We start from the raw sequence: 23,598 nt of genomic DNA on the forward strand, positions 1-23,598 counted from the left end.
CTGAGACTCTGGGACTCGGGTTTGTCATTCCCCATTGATTGCTGTGTGTGTGTGTTATATTTCTCTTAGATTGTGAGAGTGTGAGTAGGATATTAATGTACGTTGATGTTCTACTTTGAGTGAACCTGCATTCAATAAAAGTTGAGTGAATGGCATAGTTACTCTGTGTGACTCTTGTCTATTCCTTGGTGTCGGGCTGCTCAGCAGGCAATTAGCCAAGCAGCTGCCCGGCTGATAAAGGAAAGACTGTATCACAAACACGTGCTCGTGACAACATCTATCCCCATCCCTGCTTTATTTTCCTCCATAGTAGTTTTTATCACTTGAAATACCAAATATTTTTATCATTTATACTTCTGCTTCATCTCACTGAAATATAAGCCTCACCAGAGCCGAACTTAGCAGTCTGTTTGTTTTTAATCCTCACCCAAGGATGTGTTTATTAATTTTAAAGAGAGAGAGAGGGAGGAAAAAAAAGAGAGAGAAACATTGATATGAGAGAGAGTCATTCATTGGTTGCCTTCCATATGCGTCCCAACTAGGGGATCCACCATGCAACCTTTTGGTTCTCGGGATAACACTCTAACCAACTGAGCCCCTTGGCCCGGGCTGTTGGTTTTCACCTACTGCTCTACCCACGCCTGTAGAAAAGCAGTACCTGGCTCAGAGCAGGTTACCAATAAATATTTATTGGATGCATATATGATTTACTACATAGATTTGCTTGCAACACGTCAGCCTCTCAACATCCCGCGTGTACAGTGCTAAGTACAGACTTCTGTGGCCCCTCTCCCTGTCGCTGCATTGCTTCAAAACTGTTTAGTCACAAGAGATGAAGCTAAATGTTCTCCTTCCCATGGTAACAGAGCTATAGAGTTTTAGTGTATTTATAGTGGTGAGAATTCCACACAGAGTATTTGTAAAACCGGCATTTGATACTTAGATGAAAACAGATATGGTCATTGTCCAATTCCCAGGCTCATAGATGACTTCTATATTTGTTTGTTTGTTTAATCTTACAAATTCTTCAAACAGTGAAAGAAACAGAAAATAAAAGTCAAACTCCCTTTGAATACTGACTCCACGGAAACAACAAATATGTGACTATGTTGGTGAGTTAAGCAAAGAGAGAAGTACGGTATTCTGAAACAATGAACATCCTATCGCTAAAGTAATAAATGTTACACATCTATTATCCCCTTCATTTAAAGGAATATTGCTTTTTGCAAGACATAGGAGAACAGGCAAAGCCAAATACTATAAATGTGAAACACAACTCCATGGAAAATACGCACTGGATACGCATTTTAGCCCATGTACCTCTGGTGAGTAACTTCCTTTTCTAGTTGACACAATGTACAGCACATGCACTTTAAACAACATTCATAAGCTCAACTGCAAATGCAAGTGCTATAAACAAATTGATGGCCTGCCTGACACACAGCCTAAAGCCACTTGGACACAGGCCCCCCTAACGGTAACCAAATGCTGCTCAGGGATCACAGGTCACGAAAGGCAGCCTGCCTTTCTCTTTTATCCAGTTTAAACTCCCTCTCTCTTACTTATTTTGCTAGCACCATCACAATTAATATAATTCGAGGAATACAATCAATTTCTAAATCTCCCTTGCCACTGATAAAGGAGCATTCTCCTCTGAATTCCTGGCTGGTCTCTGCTTCTGGCTTCCCCTCCAACCATATATACAGTTTCCAGGTTAATCTGCCAAAAACAGTGATTCAGGCAAGTCACTCCTCCGGTCATGAACTCAGGGCGGCTCTCCATGGCCTAGTTTGTCAAGTTCACAGTTCTCCTTATGGCCTTGCCTGTTAAGTTCCTAACCTGAATTAAGCCCTTTACGTGCATCAGTTTGGTTTTTACGTTAATTGCAAGAGTGCACACTTGACTCCAGTCCTCATCTGGCCAGGCCCCAGGGTGACTGGCTGAAAAGAATACAGATCAATGAGTGAAAACCACAAATATCAAACCCTCAGCCCTACTGACTATAAAAGCATCTTTGCAGGAAGAACAGACTGCTTCTCTTTCCCTTAGAAATACAGTATGGTTAAGAAAGTCCATAAAACATGGTCTTCAGCTTCTCCAAGTAAAAGCACTATAAGCATGGAAGTAAATGTGGCATTTCCCGAGCACCTTAACCAAACTTCCTGTGGAAGCGAAATTCTAACAGGGCCCCAGGAATTCCCAGCCCCTTGGTGTGCGTACCTTGCCTAATCCCAGCACAGTAAATATAATTGACTTTACTCCAATGATTTTAAGGCACATTAACCTTAAAATAAGGAGATTATCCTGATGGGCCTAGCCTAATCTCCCGAAGCCTTTAAAAGCAGACAGTTTTCTCTGGCTGGTCACAGAAGAAAAACCAAAGAGATGAGAAGTGAGGGATCCTGCTGTGATATTGTGAGGAAGCCACTATGGAGGCGTGGGGGAAGGCCCAGGGCAAGGAGCTGATGACTTCTAGAAACATCTAGAAACTGAAGGCAGCCCTGGGCCCACTGCCAGGAAACAGGGACCTCAGTCCTGCCCATAAACCTCAATGAGCTTAGAAACAGATTTTTCTCCAAAGCCTGACTGAGGTCTGCAGTCTGGCCAACACCCTGAGTGTGAGACCCTGAGCAGAGAACCCAGCTGAGCCACGACAGACTTGAGGCCTCCAAACCTATGAGCTAAGAAGTGGCTGTGGAATTTGGTAGAAATTTGCTGCGCATCAATAGAAAACTAATATGCTTTCGTCTAATCCTAACCTCAGTCTATTCACATAAAATTAACATTATCTTAAAAGGACCTCAGGGCATTATCAACTGTCCTCAGGGGCACGAATGTGCAACCGATGAGTAAAACGAATGGCCTCCAAGGAAACCTCTGCCCTTCCTGCAAAATCAGGAAATCTGGGAACGGGCAGAACGTGAGCATCTTTAACGACAGGGACTCTGCTAAAGATCATCGCGTGTAAGCAGCGTTTCTCAGAACTGTGAAAAATAGGAACCGGCCTTTCCGTGATGTTGACGTTAACACTAGTTAACATCAACACTATAGTTTATTTAGGTTTCTAGGACATGTATTAGGAAAAGCGTTCATCTGTTATTCATCAAAATAGTAATTGATTATCTCCTGCATACAGCATCCTGCCTGTGTGCTTGTCGAGTGATTCCAGGGAATGCTAAGGAAAACATGCCATCCACATATTATTATAAGAAAAAGTAAATAGTGGAGGATGTTTGCCCACTGCTTTTCTTGAGAGCAAGCATTAATTGCTAAAACATAAATATTCTGCAGTTCATTTTGTTTTTATAAGCAATCCTGCTGTTATTTCCGTTTATAGACATTTGTTTCGTGTCTACCCCGCACTAGGCTCTCTGCTAGGCACTAAAAACATAGAAACGTAAGTCAGTCCATGATTTTCCAGCCACCCACAGCCTATTGAGAGAAACAAGCCAATTAAGAATTGAAACGAGCAATTTCAATCAGTACAGTATTAGTGGTATGTGTATTAGATAAGATACAGTGTAAGCCGGAATTACATAATGTTTGGTTGATGATGGTGAACCACCAGTTCAGAAAGTGTTTATCTCCATTCATCCATCCATCTATCCATCCAAGACTATTACGAGTTACACAGAAACATCTAACCTAATTAAAGGCAATTATGACATTTATTGTGTCCCTAAGGGCTATGACCAACTACGTTGTTTTATTAAGGAAAACTAGTTTCCCACGATACGCTTCTATCCTTAGTCTGTTTAAATACGAAAGGCAGTTGACAGTCTTTATCACAATTGAGTTGGAACATCTCTCATATAATAGTCTGAGTACAATGAAGTTTTGAGCATCGATAGAAAGGAAACATTATTTTGTTCACTAACTTTTAAACTCTCCAAATAGGAAGGTATATTTAAACCGGATTGACTTCCAGAAACAGAATAGAGTATATGAGAGCTTGAGACCTAAATCAAACACCGAACCTTTTAGTCCTGACCCAGCACTGTAAAATGGCAAAAACTACATTCTTGGGTTACTACCCTTAGAACGATTAACATAGAAAATACTCAATGTCATAGTCCCACTTCTTTCTCCCTCTCTCTCTATCTCTCACACACACAGTATTTATCATACCAGTCCTGCCAGGAGGGAATGAAATTCTTAATCCCCATCACTCTAAAATGGGTTTTTTTTAAGTGAGAAAATTCCCCTAATACATCTTATCTTCTTTGGCATTTATTAAAAAAACAAACAAACAAACCTGTGACTCCTCACACAAGCTGTTTACAAATTCCACCACTAAAAATTATTCCTAATAAAAATTTCCTAAACCGGTCTCATCAACTATTTAACATTTGCTGTGTGCTACATGAAGTCAGAGGCACAAAACACAGTACTGAGGAACAATCAGCACATAACGAGTGCAGTGACTGAGAGCAGTGACTGAGTGCAGTGACTGAGAGCAGTGACTGAGAGCAGTGACTGAGAGCAGTGACTGAGTGCAGTGACTGAGAGCAGTGACTGAGAGCAGTGACTGAGTGCAGTGACTGAGAGCAGTGACTGAGAGCAGTGACTGAGTGCAGTGAAACAGACAAGACCCCAGCCCCTAAGAAGTTTACTTATCAGCTGTAGAGATGTGGCTAATAAACACAAAAAATTAAAAAGCAGTAATATGAAACAATAACAAAAAGTTCACCACTGAGAACTTTACACTTAGAAATTATTAAGATAGTAAATTTTATGTTATAAGTTTTTTTTACCAGCATTAACAATAAAACAATAAAAATGACCCTCACTGATAATTCAAAAGTAACTGTGAGATCTTAAAACAATACCATCCATTTAAGTTAGAGCTCTGCCTTTAAAGGAAGCATGAGATGAGGCATCTTTTTTTCTGACTATGGTCCATTTCACAAAGAGAACAGGAGAGCTTCAGAATGTGCACAAAGCCTATACAGCAACAACCATTCTGCAAACACGTGATGGAACAGCAGGCGGGCAGCCGCGGAGCACCGCCAACAGATGATGCCCCGCTGATGCGCTCCGTCCCAAAGGCAGGCATCCCACCTGGCCACGGGGTCCCCCAGCTGCGGGGCTGCTTGACAGCGCACACGGGACTCAGGAAAGCCAAAAGGAACACTCTCCTTACTTAGTAATGAGGCCTTTTCAGTTCATGAATACCAAATTTTACTTTAGCTCATTAACTAACAAATAATCACTTATTCCTACATAAAAATAAAAAGTCTACAGACTAGGCAGACTATCTGCTAGTGCTGCTCCACACGCTTGTTAACAATTGGCTCTTTTAACTTCTCGTAGGACCTCATGAAGCAGCTACCAGGAGAACATCGATACGAGAATACTCAGTACCAACAGTACCATGGACAGGAGGACCAACAATACTAGGCACAGGAGGACAGTACCAACATTACAGGGTGTGGTGAGGATTAAGTGACGTACACACGCTATGCTCATTAGCCTTTTGCCAGGCACAGAGCACGCGGTCAGTAAACGGCATGCCCTACCATTACTTGGTTAAGTGAAGAAAAGGGGGTCAGGGATTTTGAGTAACTCTGTGAGCAAAAGAATAGAACAGGGTTTTCAGAAAGCATCTAAGATCTCAAGTAGACCAACCTTGCTGAGGAGAGGGGCTCCAAGGAGAACAGTAATGGTTGGAAATGTAATTCAAACTCGACTGTGGAAGAAGGTGAGGGCCCAGCCTAGTCTATCTGTACCTTTTACCGTCACACCCTGGGAGTTAGTAAAAGGATTTTAAGGATAAAGGTAGCATGAAGATAGCATTTTATCAAGATCCCCCTACGGGAAACATTCAGGGTGATAGAAAAGGGAATACTTAAGGGACAGAGTAACCAACCGGAGGTGGCTTCAGCAATACTCTCTGAGAAAAGACGAGGACTTAACTTGGAACGCAGGAAGGAAAGGAAAGGGCAAATATGAAAGAGTCAAAGAATAAAAATACTTTGTGAGTGAATGCCCATGATTCTCCAAGGCTTTCCAAAGATGGTTCCCTAGCAACAGAAGCTCAGTGGTACTCTAGGAGAAAGGCCAGACTGGTATAGCAGAAACATCAGGAGGTCTGTTCATGACACTGTGAATTGAGTTCAAAGTGGAAAATCAGTTAAGTGGACCTGGCAAGTGGCATAAATGTTGAGATAATTGATGGTGAAGCACAGCTGGCACCAGGTGTGAGCGTGAGGGTGATGTTCCTGGGTGAAGGATGACCAAATGGCCGAGCCTGAGCTCTGGTGGATGCAGAAACTTAGGTCATAGAAAGTGGATCAACAAGGAGGATGGGAAGGGGAGATGAGAGACTCTGACCTAGAAGGACAACAGAAAATGGAGCAGCAAGTCACAAAGTCCTGAGGTCAGGGAAAAAGGAATGCAAGTGTCCCTGATTCATAAATCAGGATCAAGATCCTAGAGAAAGTACAGAAAAGAGAGAGAGCCGAGGGAGGGCAGAGGGGAACAGAAGGACAAGGATGACCACAGAGAGGACAGAAGAACACAAGGACGTGAGGTGGGGAGGCAAGGAAGGAAAAAGGCCACTGTGGGGGTGAGGGTGTCAAGGCTCAGCAAGATAAGAACAACAGTGAGATCAATGTTAATATTCCTTTTAAATTAAAAATATTCACCAGCATCAAAACATCTCCCATCAAAACTTTGGATAATGCTCCTGAAAAGAACTTGCAGGTGTCCCTGAAAGGGACTAAGTTAGAGAAAAAACACTGCAAAATACTGTTTGCTAAATATTTCACAGCTGCCTGGCTTTATAATAATGAACTATGCTTAAGCACTCTAGATTTCAGCCTGGGTCTAAGGATTATTAAGCAAGTATATTTTAAAACCAACACTAAATTTCAACAGCACATACATATGCTAGAGAATGTGAATCCATTAAGCTTTTAGGCTAATAAACATTCTGGAGAAGTTGAAAGAAGAGTTAAAAGAAAGAAGCTAAAGTTTAAATTAAGTCCAATTTTGACATTAAAAAAATTTTTCCCAGATTCTCAAATTGGTTCCCAGGCACACTAACCGCCTACATGAAGAAGCTATTTTTAAAAACACTAAAATCTCAATAATCATTATACACATTTAATAGCCTCTCAAGTTTTACAAGAGAGTGATCATTTACAAAAACAAGTATGAACTATACCAAGACAGAATCCCTCTATTACTGTTTGGCAGGAAATTAGTTCTTCAAACATTTACTAAGTATCATTGCTTAATTAATATCAGTTTACAAACAAAGACAGAGAAAGGAAAAGAGGCCAATGATGAATTACAATCTCATGAGGTCTCTGGTGCCTCTGGTCAACTGCTGTGCCCTGGTGAGTAGGACCAACAGCCCAGGCCTGGCGACCTCCGGGGACGACGACACTGAAGAGATGGGAGGAGGAAACAAAAAAGTGGCAGCTTCCAGGGACACCCCAGATATAGCTAGTTTATAAACACACTCCTGGTCCTCCAACCTCACTGCAGGCACCCTCCCCAAACCCAGCTGTGATACCCAAGCTCAACTACTTAACCCGTCTGCCCTACACATAGGCTAGGACTCTTGGACGAAGGCATAAAAATCATTTCGCCATTAAAAATCCTACAGATTGTTCATGTCACTGCTTCCAAAAAATCAAGAGTGTCTCAGTGTTTTGTATAGTCTTCACTGTTTTCATAAGAAAGAAATCTACTGAGTTTCCTTTTTCTACCTAATTAGGTTGACTCCTGGAATACCATTTCAGTATGGATTGAAAACGCTCCCTACCGTCACCAAAATTTTCCCTTCGTAAGTCTTCCATCCCTCTTTTCTTCTGCTTTGCAAGTGTGTTAATATTTTGGTTGTCAGTATCAGCTCTAGAAATAATATAATGAGGATGGTTTGTGCAACATCGATGTAACCTGGGAGCCAAGGAGAGGGGACCGGAATGCACACGCATGAACAGTGACAACTTCACTGTGGTAGACAGCATTGAGTGAGCACGTGTACTGTGTGGCCACCACATTCAAAATGAATGAGCAAGTAGAGCAACGAATCCGCATCAAATTCTGTGTTAGGCTTGAAAATTCCTCCACAGAAACTATTCAGATGATTCAGAAGGCCAACTGGTCTATGGGCAACTGGTGACTGGCAGCTTCATCACGACAACACTCCCACTCATGCATCATGTCTTGTGCAGAGTTTTTTTGGTGAAACATCACATCATCTAAATGATTCAGCCCCTTTATGGCTCAGATTTGGTGCTCTGTGACTTCTGACTTCTCCCAAAACTAAAATCAGCTTTGAAAGGGAAGAGATTTCAGACTATCAATGAGATTCAGGAAAATACGACGGGGCAGCTGATGGCGACTGGGAAAACTGTGTGAGGTCCCAAGATGCCTACTTTGAAGGGGACTGAGGTGTCATTGTCCTATTTACAGTGTTTCTTGTATCTTGTGTCTTCTTCAATAAATGTCTCTATTTTTCATAGTACGTGGCTGGATACTTTCTGGACAGGACTGCCCTCACACACACCCATCATCTGTAACACTATGTATTTTAAAGCAAATTCTCTCTAGCATTCATAAAACCACTGAGCATTGGGTATTCAGCTGGACCATGATCAATACAATGAATCAGGAAGCCCCCGCACCCAACCATCACTTGGCAGAACGGTGCAAATGTAGAGTACAAACGCTGACGAAGTATTTTAAACTGCACAACTAGTGGATCCCTCCTAACTTGGCATCAATCGCTCTCCTTACAAAAGTGAATGTGAGCAAGTGATACAGGCTGAAGGTTAAGAAAGGTGAACGTATGTCTGTACATGTACGTTCACCTAGGGTAAGATGTACACAGGGATTTCCTTCTCAGAAAAACTGCTCTGAGGGGATTCTCAAAGATGAACCCGTAAGGAAGAAATTATAAATGTGTTAGCTGTACTGAGACATTCAGGTTATCTTGGATTTGTTAATGGGAACTAGTGTTTAATGAGGAATCTTGGTATACACACAGGGTGCGGCACAAATAACACCCCTTTTTATTACAGAGTCATAAGCATGTTATTCTGTAACATAACAATATCAACTCAAGTATATCATATGACATTTTAGGTGGAATGTTCAAATTAAAACTGTGAATTATTACACCCACATTATTATCTTACCAACCACACTCAAGCAGGCCTTACATCTGCCGGACCCTGTGTTGTAATAGAAAGGACAATACATGGAATTACAAGGCTTTGGTTTCTATCTGGCAGTTAATGCCTGGGCTCCTATAACCTCTCTGTGTCTCAGTTTCCTCACAGAATTTCACTGTTTAGAATTGCCATAAAATGTACAAATGATTTCTGAGAATCTAGAAGTCTTAGAAAACTGAGTTCAGATTTTATTTGAAAGTCTGTGTATTAATGTACAGTAAGGATTTGTTCTGACAATTGCATAAAATATGAAAATTCAATTATAGCTAACCTGAGCATGCTAACTTGGCCACCGTGCTCAATGAGTATCACATTTTATTTTTCTCATGTTAACGAAGTGCTCTTAGCTGAAAGGACAAAATTCTTTTTAAGGGAATGCCTGCCTTTCGGTATTACCATCTACTTTCCTTAGTGTCATATGATGAAAACACTCCTTGGTTTGTGCCCCATACTGCGGTGGCTTGCACAGGTGGCCACTGAATCTTACTCAATAGATAAACCTTGAATGGTTGTCATCAACTAAGGGACACGCCCATCAGACGGAACTCGGGCCGAGGGGCAGAGCGACACAGTGTAAAATGGGCCTGATGCACTAAAAGGTGCCACATAAAGTACAGCTGTTCATGGAAACAGGCAAGACCTATGCCTCTGGAGCGCAAAGGATGCACAGTCAGATCAGGAAGTAGTTCAGTGCATTCCTTTAGGGACCGTGGCGCACTCACTCGCTAGGACTCACACCCTGCTCCAGACTTGGGGTGTGGAGCAGTCGCCCTACAGGCCCAACTCCCTGTCCTCATGGAGCTCACTGCAAGCTCTACTGGTCAACCCTGGGGCTGAAGAGTGACATAGCAGCCAGGGAGGGTGTAACTATACTGCCAGGGACAGGGGGTGCCACTGTGCAGCTGTGGCGACAGCTGCTCTGAGCAGCTAAGAGAAGGCAATTCTAGCATGCTATGCCCTGTGCAGACCCGGGGCTCTGCCTGCTCCCGTCACACATGTGGCGACACTTGTCCCCGATGGCACAGACCTACATCACACTAACTTACCATCAGATCCCAAATATTTTCACTTCAAGAATTTTTTAAAATAACTCTTCAACAGACTGGAAAGCTTCACTTCTAAATAATGAAAGCTGCTTTAAAAAAAAAACCCTTTTATTTTAGCCAATTAATTCATTATTTCTTAAAACTAAGTAGTATAAATGGTATATAACCTATTTAAACATCTGAACATCTTTAGTAGGTGAACATCTAAACACCTACTGAACATCTTTAATTGGTAAAGCAGTTTGAGGGGTTTGTTTCAATTCATCCACTAAATGTTTTGTCCTTCTCTCATGAGAGCTTTCAAGTGCTGCCTGATTTTAACTACAACTGGTATTTAACTAAAGAGTATCCAGGAATCACTCAGATCCAATGTATGAGTGAGTTTTGTTGGCTTGGAGCTCAGTGATAGCTAAAATATTTAAAACTGTCTTTTATTTTATTGGGTGATGCCCGTAATTTGCAAAATTGCCAAGCTGATTATTTTGTAATTGAAATATCCACAGTCTGGCCAAGTAATGTCTATCCAAATTAGAAATTGGTTCAGGTATGTACTTATTTTCATTCCTCTGTTACAACCCTAATAGCTTCTTTATTTACCTGGCATCTGTTGCTTTCAAGTGGACATTTTTGACCTATGAAGTTGGTGAAAGGTAGCTCTGATGCACTAAGGTGAACTTATAAAGAAAGTGTGAATTATTATCATCAATGCAATATATTCATTTTCTATGTGGTTCATGAAAGTTTTCTAAATAAGGCTGTTCACCAGCTTATGAAGGGCTGGGCACGCAATTGTACAATCTGCGTGCCACAACGCTGGAGATGTCATCGTCCCCACGGCGGTTTATGTGAGAGGCACCTGGGGACTGAGCACTTGGAATTGTGGGTATGAGCCCATACTGCTACAGGAAGTAAGGCCCAAATAGCACAGACAAGGTGTTCATGCAGGCCACCCAAAATGTTCCAGAGAAACAATAGTCACATTCACTGGTTCACACAGCCTCCATAAAAGGGTAAGTGTATATTCACACAGTCAAACCAAATACAAAGGAATCAGGTGACCTGATATAAGCTTTTTGGAGTGGCAATATAGCACAGCAGTGAAGAGAATGATATACTAGGTCCAGCGTCATCGGGTTAAAATCCTATATACTGCTTATTAGTGTGACCCTAGGCAGGTTATTTCACCTCTCTATGCCTCAGCTTCTTCATCTACAAACTGAGGGTAATGGCAGGCCCTGCCACAGAGCTGTTATGAGGATTATATGAAGGAATGCATGTCGAGGAGCTAAAGGAGTGCCTGCAATAGTAAACACCAGGGAAGTCTTCAGATCTGGGGCTAGTATGATTGGGTAAGAAAATCAAAGAGGAAAGAGATTAAATTTCCCATGGTTTTAAGAATTAGTGATTCATTTCAGAATGAAAATGAAAGTTCTTGACTTACAAGGAACTTTTCATTAGGCCATACTCCTTTACGCTGCGGCTTTCTGACAAAAAAAAAAACGTGGCTTGAAGTAACACGTCTGAAAACCAAACTCTCCCGCGTCTGAGCGCTTTGACTACTGACACAGGTCGCCCCTAAGGGTCCACCTGGCTGATGCACAGGGCTCTCTGAACCACGTGCTGCCAGTAGCTGGGATGACGTTTACTAGCAGCCTCCCCTCATGGGGCAGGGACACACCCCATGGACAAACAACTCTAGCTGACATAAAATAGCCACTGACAGGGCTTCAAATTCCAGGAGAGAGTCCTTGTCAGAAAGCTCTTGGGTCGTGCTCTGGTGAGGTATCTATTGCTTTCATTCATGTTCTTTAAATATCAGCCAACCCCTGGAGCATTCCATCTGCACCTTGGAAAATCATCTCATCCATTTCGGGGCAAACAGTGTCGGCTCCTGGTGCCCTGAGGGACAAGCATGTGTTATGAAGACGAATGTGTCATGCAAAGTCTCGGGCTGAAAGCAACAAGGCCTATTTCCAAACTGTGAAGGGGGACAGCTAGAAGTCAGAAAAAGTCCTGGCATGTTAATGAGCAGATGCGCTTTGTCTATTCTACTTCAATTCTTATACATGAGTCCAGCAAGGGGAGATTTGATAACTGGTTTTCACAAAGACTATAGCTTTTAGACAATGAAAAACAAAACACACAGGAAACACGTTCTTCACTCGCACCTTTACCTTGTGTATGAGAAAAGTACAGTCCTGCCCCATCACACCCTGGCACACGGGGTGCATGCATTAGCCAGCTGAACAAGGACAGTCCAAGGAGCCCTCACATGGCTCTCAGGGGCTGTGTTGGTATCACCTAACTGGATTTCCGCCCCAAAAAATGAGATGGGGAGATCCTATGGGGTAAAATTTCTATTGCAAAAAATCTAGGTAAACCAGAAATCTGAATAAACTAGGAATAGATACACTGTGTAAAACAATCTGTGTAAAAAGCAGCCAAAACCAAAATGGGTCACACAACATCATCTCTGAATGACATTAACATTTCACACAGAGTTCTCATTACTGTTGAAGTCAGCCAGAAAAAATCAGGAGAAAACACCCAAACCTTGTTTCTCAACAGCTTAATGAAAATGCATTATGTTCTACTTTTAAATCAATTAACATCTGTGATTGAAAAATGTCCTCATCATAAATGCAATTAGTGTAATATCCTGGATCAACTATAGACTACAGTTTCTAAAAGGAAAGCATAACAATATTTTTGGTCCAACGTTCTAACTTACTGATTGATTATACCAGTCAAACAAAAATTATATGGCTTCTAGAAGCAGAAAAATCAGAATCTATTTCTCTTCATGGCAAACAAGAGGAAACTAAAGCTTGGAGAGTTTATACAGCTTATCTGAAGCCAAATCATACTTGAAGCTGAAACTAGACTCCTGTTTATTTCATATGAAAAGACGTGGGTGCTAGCAAGTAAGTGTAATTCTTGGTGCTGCTTCTTGGTGCAAAGCAGAAATTCACTCCAGGACAACCGAGTCCTATAGCTGAAACTGAGGGAGAGGTGACATACACACTTGTTCAGGGGAAGTCCTCACTTACCAGATGGTTCCCATCAGGAGGCATCGCTGACCTGAGGCTCTTCCTCGCCAATCACTACAGCACAAAACCTCGATGCCACATGTTTGTGACAGTTGGCGAGCACTATGGTGAGTGAACTGCACCATCCCAGGTAGCACACTCCCCTTCCCTACCTGGCAACAAGACTCCCCAGGTTGCGGTACACCTGCTGTGATTCCCTCTGGCTGCATCTTCCCCCAAATAGGCAGAAACAAATCAAAATGAAGGAACATTTGCTAACACATTGGCTGAAATATTACCAACAGTTACATGATGGGGACAACCAAAAATATATTTAAGTGGTGTACATAATCACAATATATTCAATATATAAAATACGTATATGAAAATACATAATCATGACAGGACACCTTAAGTTTGGGGAAAAGCGCAGAATAGAAGAAGAGTGGTAAACGTCACCATGTTTTAGATTAAAAGGGTGGTCCTAGTTCTTGCTAGGTGAACATTTCCACTTAGTACTTATTCACGTGTTTACATTACCGTGATGTGCCCTAGCAATTAAGGTTTTCCCATTGCTAAACCCTTGCTGAAAACACACACACACACACATGAACTTGTCACTAAAATTTATTTCACCAATGACCACATTCCAACCAGGTTGCTGAAATAAGAATAGTAGAGAAAGAAAAATATAAGTGAAAATTTTAGGGTTCACTAAAACTGAACATAAAAAACCAATGGTCCTGACCTGGGAGGAGCCCATCCAAGAGCTCCTGGGTCTCCATGTGTTTGTACCTCAATCTCTCTTCATGAGCACCGTTTCAGATGTGGCCAAATGAAATGCTTAGAGAAAAGCAAACTGCTTTTGCTTTGCTTTGTTCTGTTCAGTAAATAAATTGCTTTGCTTTTGTTCAATAAATGAATTGTCACGGAACATAAACAGGATGCTTTTGGGTCAAAATAATTCATGCCCTAATCGAAAGGTAAATGTTTTGCAGGAAAAAAAAGTAAGGGGATCGCCCAAGGAGAGCTACGGCAGGTACAGTCAGTCAAAGAAGAAGTGACCTTCAGACAGGAGGCCGACTTCTCCACGGCAACTCAGTCCACTGTCGGAGGGCGGCCAGGAGTTCAGCTCTGAATTCCCATCACCTGTCCCACTGTCCAACGGACTCGCCTGACTCCCAGCACGGCCCAGTAGACAGCAATGACTTAATAAATTACTATTTTAAAAACTGTGTGATGAGAGGACTAAGGAATAACATTTCAAGGTCATGCAAATGCAGTGCGATCCCATGTTCATAGGACTCTGCATGGATGGTTAGAAGTTTAAAAGGCAACAGAAGGAAAATGGAGCTGGCGAACGTGGCCCGCTTGCTCACTGGCACATTGCCTGTGGAACTTCAGGGTAGCCCCTGCCCCTCTGTCAACCAGCAAAGAACATAGTACATTCACTCTGAGGGAAACGCATTCATTCTTCAAGTCAAATTAAGGCTGACCTAACCTCTTTGCAATTTTAACATGGCCCACACCCCCGGAGGCTCTCACGGAGAGCCAGTCCCCCCACATTCTCAGAGCGAGGATGACTCAGGGTTTGTCCTGTGTCCTGAAGCAGGGCCAGTGGGGCGGGGCCCTGGCAGGTTCAGAGTCAGGTTCTCAGTAACTTAATCCCAGGCACCGAGGGTGACAGGGCAGACTTACCTCACAAAGACATGGGGGGGGGCTGCCTTTTCATAAACTCTAACAGTGTGGTTCTCCAGGGCAGGAGCCTCATCTTTTCAGAAGGTACTGAGAATGCCCAGGGCACGTCTGTCAAGTAAACTATTAAATGAGCAAATGCAATCACATGGCCACTTAGGAAACTTCTGAATGCCAGCTATGCTCCTATAGGTCTCGGATGAAGCAAGTCTGTGCCTTACTCCGGTGGGCACTGAAAGCTGATCACTTTTAATGTGATTTAATGCACTAGTTACTTTCCATAAACATTTTGATTACACGAAGCTGGCCGATAGAAAGAATAGCAATAGAAAAAGAGATCTTTCCTACATTCTCATACATGTATTAAATGAAGGCAACTGCAAAATGGTCTCAGTTTTCTCCTCTGTAAAATCAAGGAGTTAAAGTTAAATCTGCTACGTCTCTATCTTAGACACTCCACGATTTCATACACAAAAGACGCCACAGTTCCGAGCAGAGAGAACAGTCATTGACACTGTTCCCAGGGTTGATGAGGAGTCACAGCAGCTCTGCCACCTGATCCAGAGTGACTAACACCTGAGATTCAAAATTTAAGTGAAAAGAGGCTACAGTACATTTATATGTCATTAGCAATCATTTGAACAGACAAAGATGACATGCTTTTCAGTAGGTATAATTATCCTCCTTTGAAGATTAAGAAACAGATATTGGGAGAGTTACTAGGTCAGAACAATTTAGAATTCATCTGGTCCCATTTACCCTGCTTTTCAAAGCCAGACAGCCCCTGCCTGTGTCCCATTGGATGATGCCTATCTGTTCAGGTGGCAGAGAGCAAAGACAGGACGGCCTCTGAGAGGAAATGCTAACCGCAGTGGGTGGCGAGAGAAAAGGAAAACAGGAGGAGGAGGCGTGGGCGCCCTGAGCAACAGCGGGAAAGAGAGGAAAGAGATTTTTGAAAGAGTCTGTTTTCCAATTCTAATTAACTTAGAAGTCGGAACATATAGTCAAGAACCATAGTCACTGAAAAGAGATGCTCCTAAAAAATTTTAAAGATTATAAATAATATTCCTTGTTAAAACACAAATTCATCTTCATAACTGAAGTATGTGACAAATCATTAACATTTTAACTCAATACAATAAACAAATTTCCTTTTAGAGAAGACAAGCCAAATGACACATTTATGTAAAGCTGAAATGGGGTGAATTTTTTTTAAATCAGATGTAATAATTAGAATTAATATACTGCAGTATAGGCTTGTAGAAGGTTAAGCAGAGCCTGAGATTATTAGACTAAGCTGAAAACAATTTCTAATATTTACTTGTACCTTAATGTCATTAATACATGAAAGGTCTATTGGTAACTTAATGGTCTCAAAAACATCTGAAAAACCAAAATATACCATCAGATGCTTTTCTCCTTCAACAATAAAACATGGTAAAAATAAATAAATAGATAAATAAATAAATAGCTGACTGGACATCAATTAGGAAATTCAGTTTAGAAGAATCTAAGTTTATATTACATAAATTAAAAAGAAACAGACACTCATGAGTTGGAAGAGATAAAATTCAAATTCTTGGGACTTGAAGGATTTGAAGAATTGTATATAACTACTTACTGAAATATACACCTGCTGAAATGGCTTGCTCTTGGATGGTACTCAGGTCAGATCAACACGAAAATCAAGTAAGGAGGCAAACTCAATGAGAGTTTAAATCAAAGGCTCACCTCTGGGTGGGAGGAGAAGGGATCACTAATTTATCCCATTCAGAGCAACAACTAAACCACGTGGTTTTCAGAAACTTTCACTTGGCACTTCTACCAATTTTGAGAAGTAGCTGCATTTTTTTTTCTTGTCTAATCTCAAGACAAACTATAATCTATTAGAATCATGTGACAAAATCAAATTTTTTAAGTTAGGCAAATTTCAGAGAATAAATCAATGAAAAGAGGGTAATGTCTACCGTTGAGAAGAACACTGAGCAAGGTGAGGTGTCACGGTGCTAGATTTAGGCCACGACAAATGAGCACTGGCAGAGAAGAGAATGTTAAAACTGCCCGAGCTTGGGTCTTCCTGTGAGATGCAACCAGAATGCTGTTCTCTGCCAGAATACGGTGATGGTTATAGAGGCAGAATGCTTTTACCTCAAATGCGCTGAGAAGAGATGTAGCAAAGGACATTGACAAAAGCATTTAAGCACTAGAGTTATGTCAATAGCAGAGATGTACCACCACAGATTCCAACAGAGGGGCTGGCAGCTCCCCTCTTTGGGGTGTGCAAATACAGAGAGGGGTTTACCACAGTGCAAGTCACCACGGCAGAAAGGATGCAGGAAGGAAGGGGCATTATTGCTCAATGCTAGCTACTGCTGTTATTTGAATTCTCATCAGGACCTCCAAAGTAGCTCAGGCCACTGCACAGGAACGCTGTGAGAGCAGGGACAGACAAGCCAAATGACACATTTGTCCATTGCTCAAAGTCCATCCCAAAAGGAGGCGGGTGGTAGCAGGGAGGAGGGAAGGTAGACAGGGAAGGGGGGAGTGAGGAGGCAGGGCAGAGGCAGGAAGAGACAGACTCCATGCCATCAGCGTCCTAAACTGAGGAAAGAACAAGCACCGCATTCAAATACACACAAAATATCACTCCCACTGAAATGTCTTTATTGATAGTTTAAACTGTGTTACAGTAATACTAAAGGCACATTTGAAAAGTCATCATATTCTCAGCATTCAAACAAAGGCGTGTTCAGTTCTCCAATTCATTCCCTTGCTGCGTTTTCAATTTAGTTTCCATCTTCACTGAGCGTTCCCAAGGCCGGGCATGGGTGCAGAGATAACAAGACAGGGCTGTATTGCCAGAAGGACTCAAAAACGGTCACTTTCTAAGGTGACTTCCAGTCCCTTCAATTATACACTCCTTTCTTTAAAAGATGTTCTTAAGCTAAATAACGTCATTTGTCTCAAGTGTACAAAAAACAAACGTGTAAAACAAATGATAAGAAATTCTCCAAAGCATCAGTGATTCAGATGTGCTTTTGGTTCAGAGTATAGAGAAAAGCACATCCAAGTTTTTGTATAAGCCTCATTGAGTTCAGATGCAGTAGCATCAAATGTTAATGAATTTCAGTGCACATACCCTCTCACAGTTTTGGAACAAGCAGAGAGCATGGGTGATATACCTCAGGATACTTCACAGCTCAGAACGATGACAGAAGGCTAATGAGAGACACCAAAATGATAACACCTATCTGTGTACATGTTGTGATCATACAGGCGAACGGTTCACGTGGGCTAATGGATTCTAGTGTTGTTCAAGATCTAATTGTCCTTATTCTTAAGTTAGCTTAGAAATTTCATAAAAAGCCAAGAAAATACCACGCTTTATATTTAAGAAGTGGGCACTGATAAGAATAAAAGAACTATAGGGCTCCATAACTTTCTGCACACTCTAACAGTCAATCGTAATCAGTGCTTTCAGGAATTCATTTTTGTGACCAAAGTGTAGAAATGATTTCATAAACTAATGATGAGATTTCGAATAACACAAGTTGTCCGTAAGTAGTATTGTTTGGCTGACAAACCAAACTTGCCGCCACTCCTGGCTATTCCTGTTTGACCTCAGCCAGCATTCAGGGTCGCGGTCTGAACACCTTCGCTGATGCTGCTGTTGTCGTTTCAGCATCGTGGCCGAGGGCTGCGTGGGCAGGACACTCGTGCCCGGCACGAGGTATTTTATATACACCACCTCATGTCATGTGCACATACCACCAGAAGTAAATGCTGTTTCTCCACTGTGTGGACGATGACAGTGACAACAGCCACTAACACGTATTAAGCGTTTCCCCTGTGCCAGTCCACACAGCAACGCACGCATTTATAATGTGCTCAGTTGTCCTACGATGTGGGTGCCACTGTTACCCTGCTTTGACAGATGAGGAAATTGAGAAACACAGAATAAACAGCTATCCCAAGGTCACATGTGTTATATGTGGCAGAGTGCTGATGCTGACCCAGGTCCCCCTCATGCCAAAGCCACATTCTTTCCCACTGACCCCGAGGAGTCTGGCTCTCCAGGCCTGCCCTCTGCCCCACCTATGAGAACAGCTGCAGCAGCATACAGGAAGGGGGCCAGGGCTGATATGGCCAGAGCTCTACCCCTCGGTCCATAAGATAACTCATAAATCTGGACCCTAATGTCTCTGAAGAAACTCACAATAAGGGAATTGAAGTCCTGCCTCAGAGCTGGCACAGCTCAATGGTCCCAGGAGCATGTGACCCAAAGGCCATCCCAGGAAAAAAGAGTCTTGGTCTGGACAGATGCCCCATGTCCCTTCAATGGTCATCAGCTGCGTGGTTCCTAGGTATGGCCCACTGTGTGCCTGGCCACACGAAGCTCTGTTGCGAAGCCAAACAAGCCAGGCACCCACCTCGGCAGCTGACAGTGTGAGGGGACAGGAGAACAACTGGTGGAGTGGTGGCATAAGGGCTGTAGGCATCACTGCAAATCGTATTTGGATATAGTGGGGAGCACCAAGTGGGGCAGGGGGTCAACTCTGAGGCTAAAGGACAAGGCAGCAGGATTTGACCAAGGAACCAAGGTCGGGTGCTGTCCCGTTAGGAGGAAGACAACTGTGCTAGCTATCGACCGACTAACGATTGTCAACTTCGGCACAGACAGAGACACTTGAAGAAATGAAACTAATGTCTCGAGAGCCACGCTGGAGTGTGTACTGCAGAAGCGGCAGTTAGGGAGACGGTCTCCACTCCCACCCAGCACCCAGGGCAAAGGTGCTCGCCCTGACCTGGCAACACCCGAGTCCAGGTGCTCTACGGCATACTGGATGATGAAAGCTTTCTTAATGCAATAGCAGGTAAGCAGCCACTCTTCTCCCGTGTGACTACAGAACACCAGCGAACTGAGCCAAGCACACGAGAATGCCAATGGCTCCCACCTCACAGAAACTGCCCTTTCAGTTAGCAAAGGCCAGGAAGAACGAGAAAGAAAGAAGGTGCGATATTGAGCAGAAATCACAAAACCACCTTCACCCCAGTTATCTTCCCCCATTCGAACATCTTTATTAACAACATTAGTATATGCACAGACAGGAAAACAGTCAATATGCATATCCCAATTTAACCCGTATTATCTCTGGGGAGTGGCTTTAATGTCAACAGGCTCATTTTATGTTACATATCTGTGACAGTTCGTTGTTTTGCAACATATGTATTATACTAGTGATTAGAAGGAATATACCAGATCTCACATCACAGTGAGAATAGTGAACAAATTCACAGGTCAGGAGCCAGGATTCTGGCCCTGCTTTACTTATTATCCCCATGAGGGAATCCGATTCTAACGGTCCAAACTGGGGAGGTTACATGTCCACAGAATTCGCACAAAAAGCTATAATGCCTGCAAATTCCCAGGCAACTTTGAAGAGGGGCAGGAGCAAGGAGATAGTGGAATGGTGAGGAAGGGGAAGGAGCTGAGACCAGCCTCCGGCAGGCCAGCAAGCACAGTGGATGGGTGGGCGGGCCGCAAGTTCCAGAGGGGGTTTCTGCCAGTCCCCTCCTTTCTGCCAGGGCGTGAGAGAATGTGATGAAGTGTGTGTGCTCAGAACAGTGACCAGCACCGGGGGACAAACTCCACAAGTGGCTGTGAATGAATACACAGAGGGAAGGAGGGGAGGAAAAGGAGAAAAGAGGGGAAGAGGAGAGAAGAAAAAGCTGACAGAGAAAAGCGGGCAGGATGAAGGCAGGAGAAGAAGGGGCAGGAGGGGACACCTAAATTCTGCTCGGCGAATAAAAGGTCGTGTTGACGATCATCAGAGTTATACATGAATTTAATAGTGTATTTTTAACATGTAATTACCTTTTGTTTCCCTTTCAGGCCTTAGAAAGTGTTGCTAACTTCCAATTCAAGGCTCAGAACGACGAGGACAGGTGCTCTAAATATCCAGTTGGGGATTTCTAAAAGAAAAGGAGACAGAACACAAATTATTCTGGAGAATTAAAGTGATTGATGTTTAAGGTATCATTAAAAAGAAACTGATTTTTACCAAAAGAACAAACACAGTACATTTCCTCATATACCTGGAAAAAGATTGCGTCCAAATCCTCTTTCTAGCATAGCTGCTCCAGCAAACTCTAAACTGATTCTAGAAAAAATAAAGGAACTAAAGGCTGTGTTTGTGCCTTCCGTGGGAAACAAACCCAAGAGCCTGCACAATGCCGTTAGCCTGGGGGCCCCCGCGTGGCTTTGCAGATGCCCAACACAACATCCCCAACACCACTTGTTCACAAAATCCTGCAGGGAATGATGCAGTCTTCTCACAAGCTCCTGCAAACTGGGGAGGAAAACATATCTTATATTTCAGAAACTTTGTTCATGTTTGCAAGGAAGTCAAACATTACAAAGTAGCATTTTATCTCGTCCTCCAAACGCAGTTCCAGTTCCAGCGTGAGCTCATACACGCATGTCCATTTGTGCCAGGGCTTCTTTCTCCTGGAGGGAGGACAGACCTCGGAGGCGGCGCTGCCCCAAATTTTGAGTACACAGTATTTCATTTCAAGGAAGGAAACAATCAGCGTGGACTGGGCACATGCTCAGACCCACATATTACGTGACTGTATTTTCCAAAGGCGGAAAGAAACGGAGGCCTTTTGAAGAAAGTCATGTCCTTAGGGCCATCCGACACCTAAATGTGTTTTTATCCAAGTATCTCCCAGGACATAATGTATCGGGAGACATGTGAATGAATCATGAAAGTGATTATAATCCATACACCTGACAACTCAAACAAAAATAACACAATGGAAAACTTGACCGTCTTCTCCACTAGCATCTGCTTTCGGCGTACACCTTTGTTTCTGTGAAAGTGGGGGCGCTCAGACAGGGAACAAAAATGCTCTGACTGTAGTAGATATCTTTTTTTATTGAGATTTACTCTCTATTTTGCATGGATATAAAAGTAATCAACAGTAAAATATTTTAAGGAGGCACTCAGGGCTTCAACAGATGCTGGTGAAGAGCACTTCATTAAGGTCGATGCCAGCTTCCCAACCACGATCCTCTTTCTGGAGTGATGTGTAATGAATGATTTGGCAGAAGTTTATTAATAAGCCTGCAAATCTTGGCCTAAATTTTGTTTAGCTTAAAAAAATAAAAGAAAGCCTGAAAATGTCAATTTAAATAACAAGTAGAATGATACTTCACACTCTCACATTTAAAATGTTGAAAACAATCTACCTACTTTCCTATCCCATTACCCAGCAAAGTTCACCAGGAACAAAAGTAAAATTAGTACTGGAATAAAACAGAAATATAAACTCCAAGTTTATGGTACTTTTTGGCAAGCTTATGGCAATTTAAGATTTTATTTTATGTGTCTACTGAAATGTATGGGATCCAGGACATTTAATAGAACGTTAGAGAAATAAAAAATATCTTTGCGCCCAATTTAAATTGATTGTGACCCATAATAACAAAGAAAATGTTTTTATATTTTTCTGCTTTGCAACCAGTGTTTTTTGTTTTGTCCTAAAATTGTATCAAAAATCCTTTTTCATATTTATCATTATTTTTGCCTTTTCCGTCTCACATTTTGAAGAGAGAAAATAAGGGAGCTGAACTCCCATCCTAATGCTGCAGAGATAGCAGAGTCACATAATTACGACTGGGATCGGGAGCGATGCCACATAGGAAGCACTGCAGGACTAGATTTGTCTTCAAAGTTGCCATATGACATCAAAATCATCCTAATAAAAGTCACTCATAGCACCTATTCTTGAAGATAAGGGATTGAATGGTCACCTGCTCCAATCGACTCATTTTATAGCACAGAAAACAAAAGCCCACAGTGGCCAAGTGACCTCTTCAAAGTCACAGAGCAATACTGGTCTTAAATCTCTGATTTCCTAAGGGCCAATCCAGTGCTCCATTGAATTACAATCAATTTATAACTTCCATAAATAACCTCCTAAGAGGTATAATTTCATCTGTTTTGCTCCACATCTATTATTCTACACAGCATGAACACCGCTTAATGAGTCAACTCAACTTTATATTAATACAAAATACTACTAATGTCCAAGAACAAACTCTGCCTTTTACTCCCCTGACAAAGCCAGATTAAGCAATGAATGTCCATGAAAATCTGAAAGGAAATTTGAAATACTCCTGGGCTCTCCGACCTAGATACACCTATCCTCAAAATAGAATTTCCCTTTCTTATTCACAGTCAAATCATAATCATAGCTTTGCTACAATGCAGTTTCAAGTAGATTTTATAGATAGCTATCAAGCAAAATGTAGATGTTCTACAGTCAAAGCTTAGATAAGCAGTTTTTAAAGTAAGAATTTCAAGATAATATCCTATTAGATCCATCAATTCAGACAGAACTCTTACTCTCTAAAGCTCTGGAGTCATTCAAGAGCACTTAGCGGTGAGGTTTCCTAGGTCAGCAGCTTACTATCGTGAACAGGCATCTGTTGACCCCCAGTTACTTACACTATACAGGGCTGGGTGCGAGGGAACCAACAATTGTGCAGCAATGTCCTTGCCTACTGTACCGTGATGACTGACATAATTAAGGAGGCTTTCATTTAACTGAATCAAAGTTTGCAAGTGACCAATG

General features: G+C 42.2%; 1 protein-coding gene across 2 annotated transcripts in view; it reads right to left on the reverse strand.

The window, feature by feature from the left end:
* Positions 1 to 23,598, reverse strand: part of FAM110B (family with sequence similarity 110 member B) — a 150,843-nt gene that overhangs the window by 99,234 nt on the left and 28,011 nt on the right. For both annotated transcript variants that reach the window (XM_045181730.2, XM_045181729.2), the window contains exon 2: positions 20,834 to 20,931. The gene's annotated coding sequence lies outside the window, so the exon portion shown is untranslated. The remainder of the gene's footprint in view (positions 1 to 20,833; positions 20,932 to 23,598) is intronic.

Source organism: Desmodus rotundus, chromosome 8, assembly GCF_022682495.2.
Source record: "Desmodus rotundus isolate HL8 chromosome 8, HLdesRot8A.1, whole genome shotgun sequence".
Lineage (NCBI taxonomy): Eukaryota > Metazoa > Chordata > Mammalia > Chiroptera > Phyllostomidae > Desmodus > Desmodus rotundus.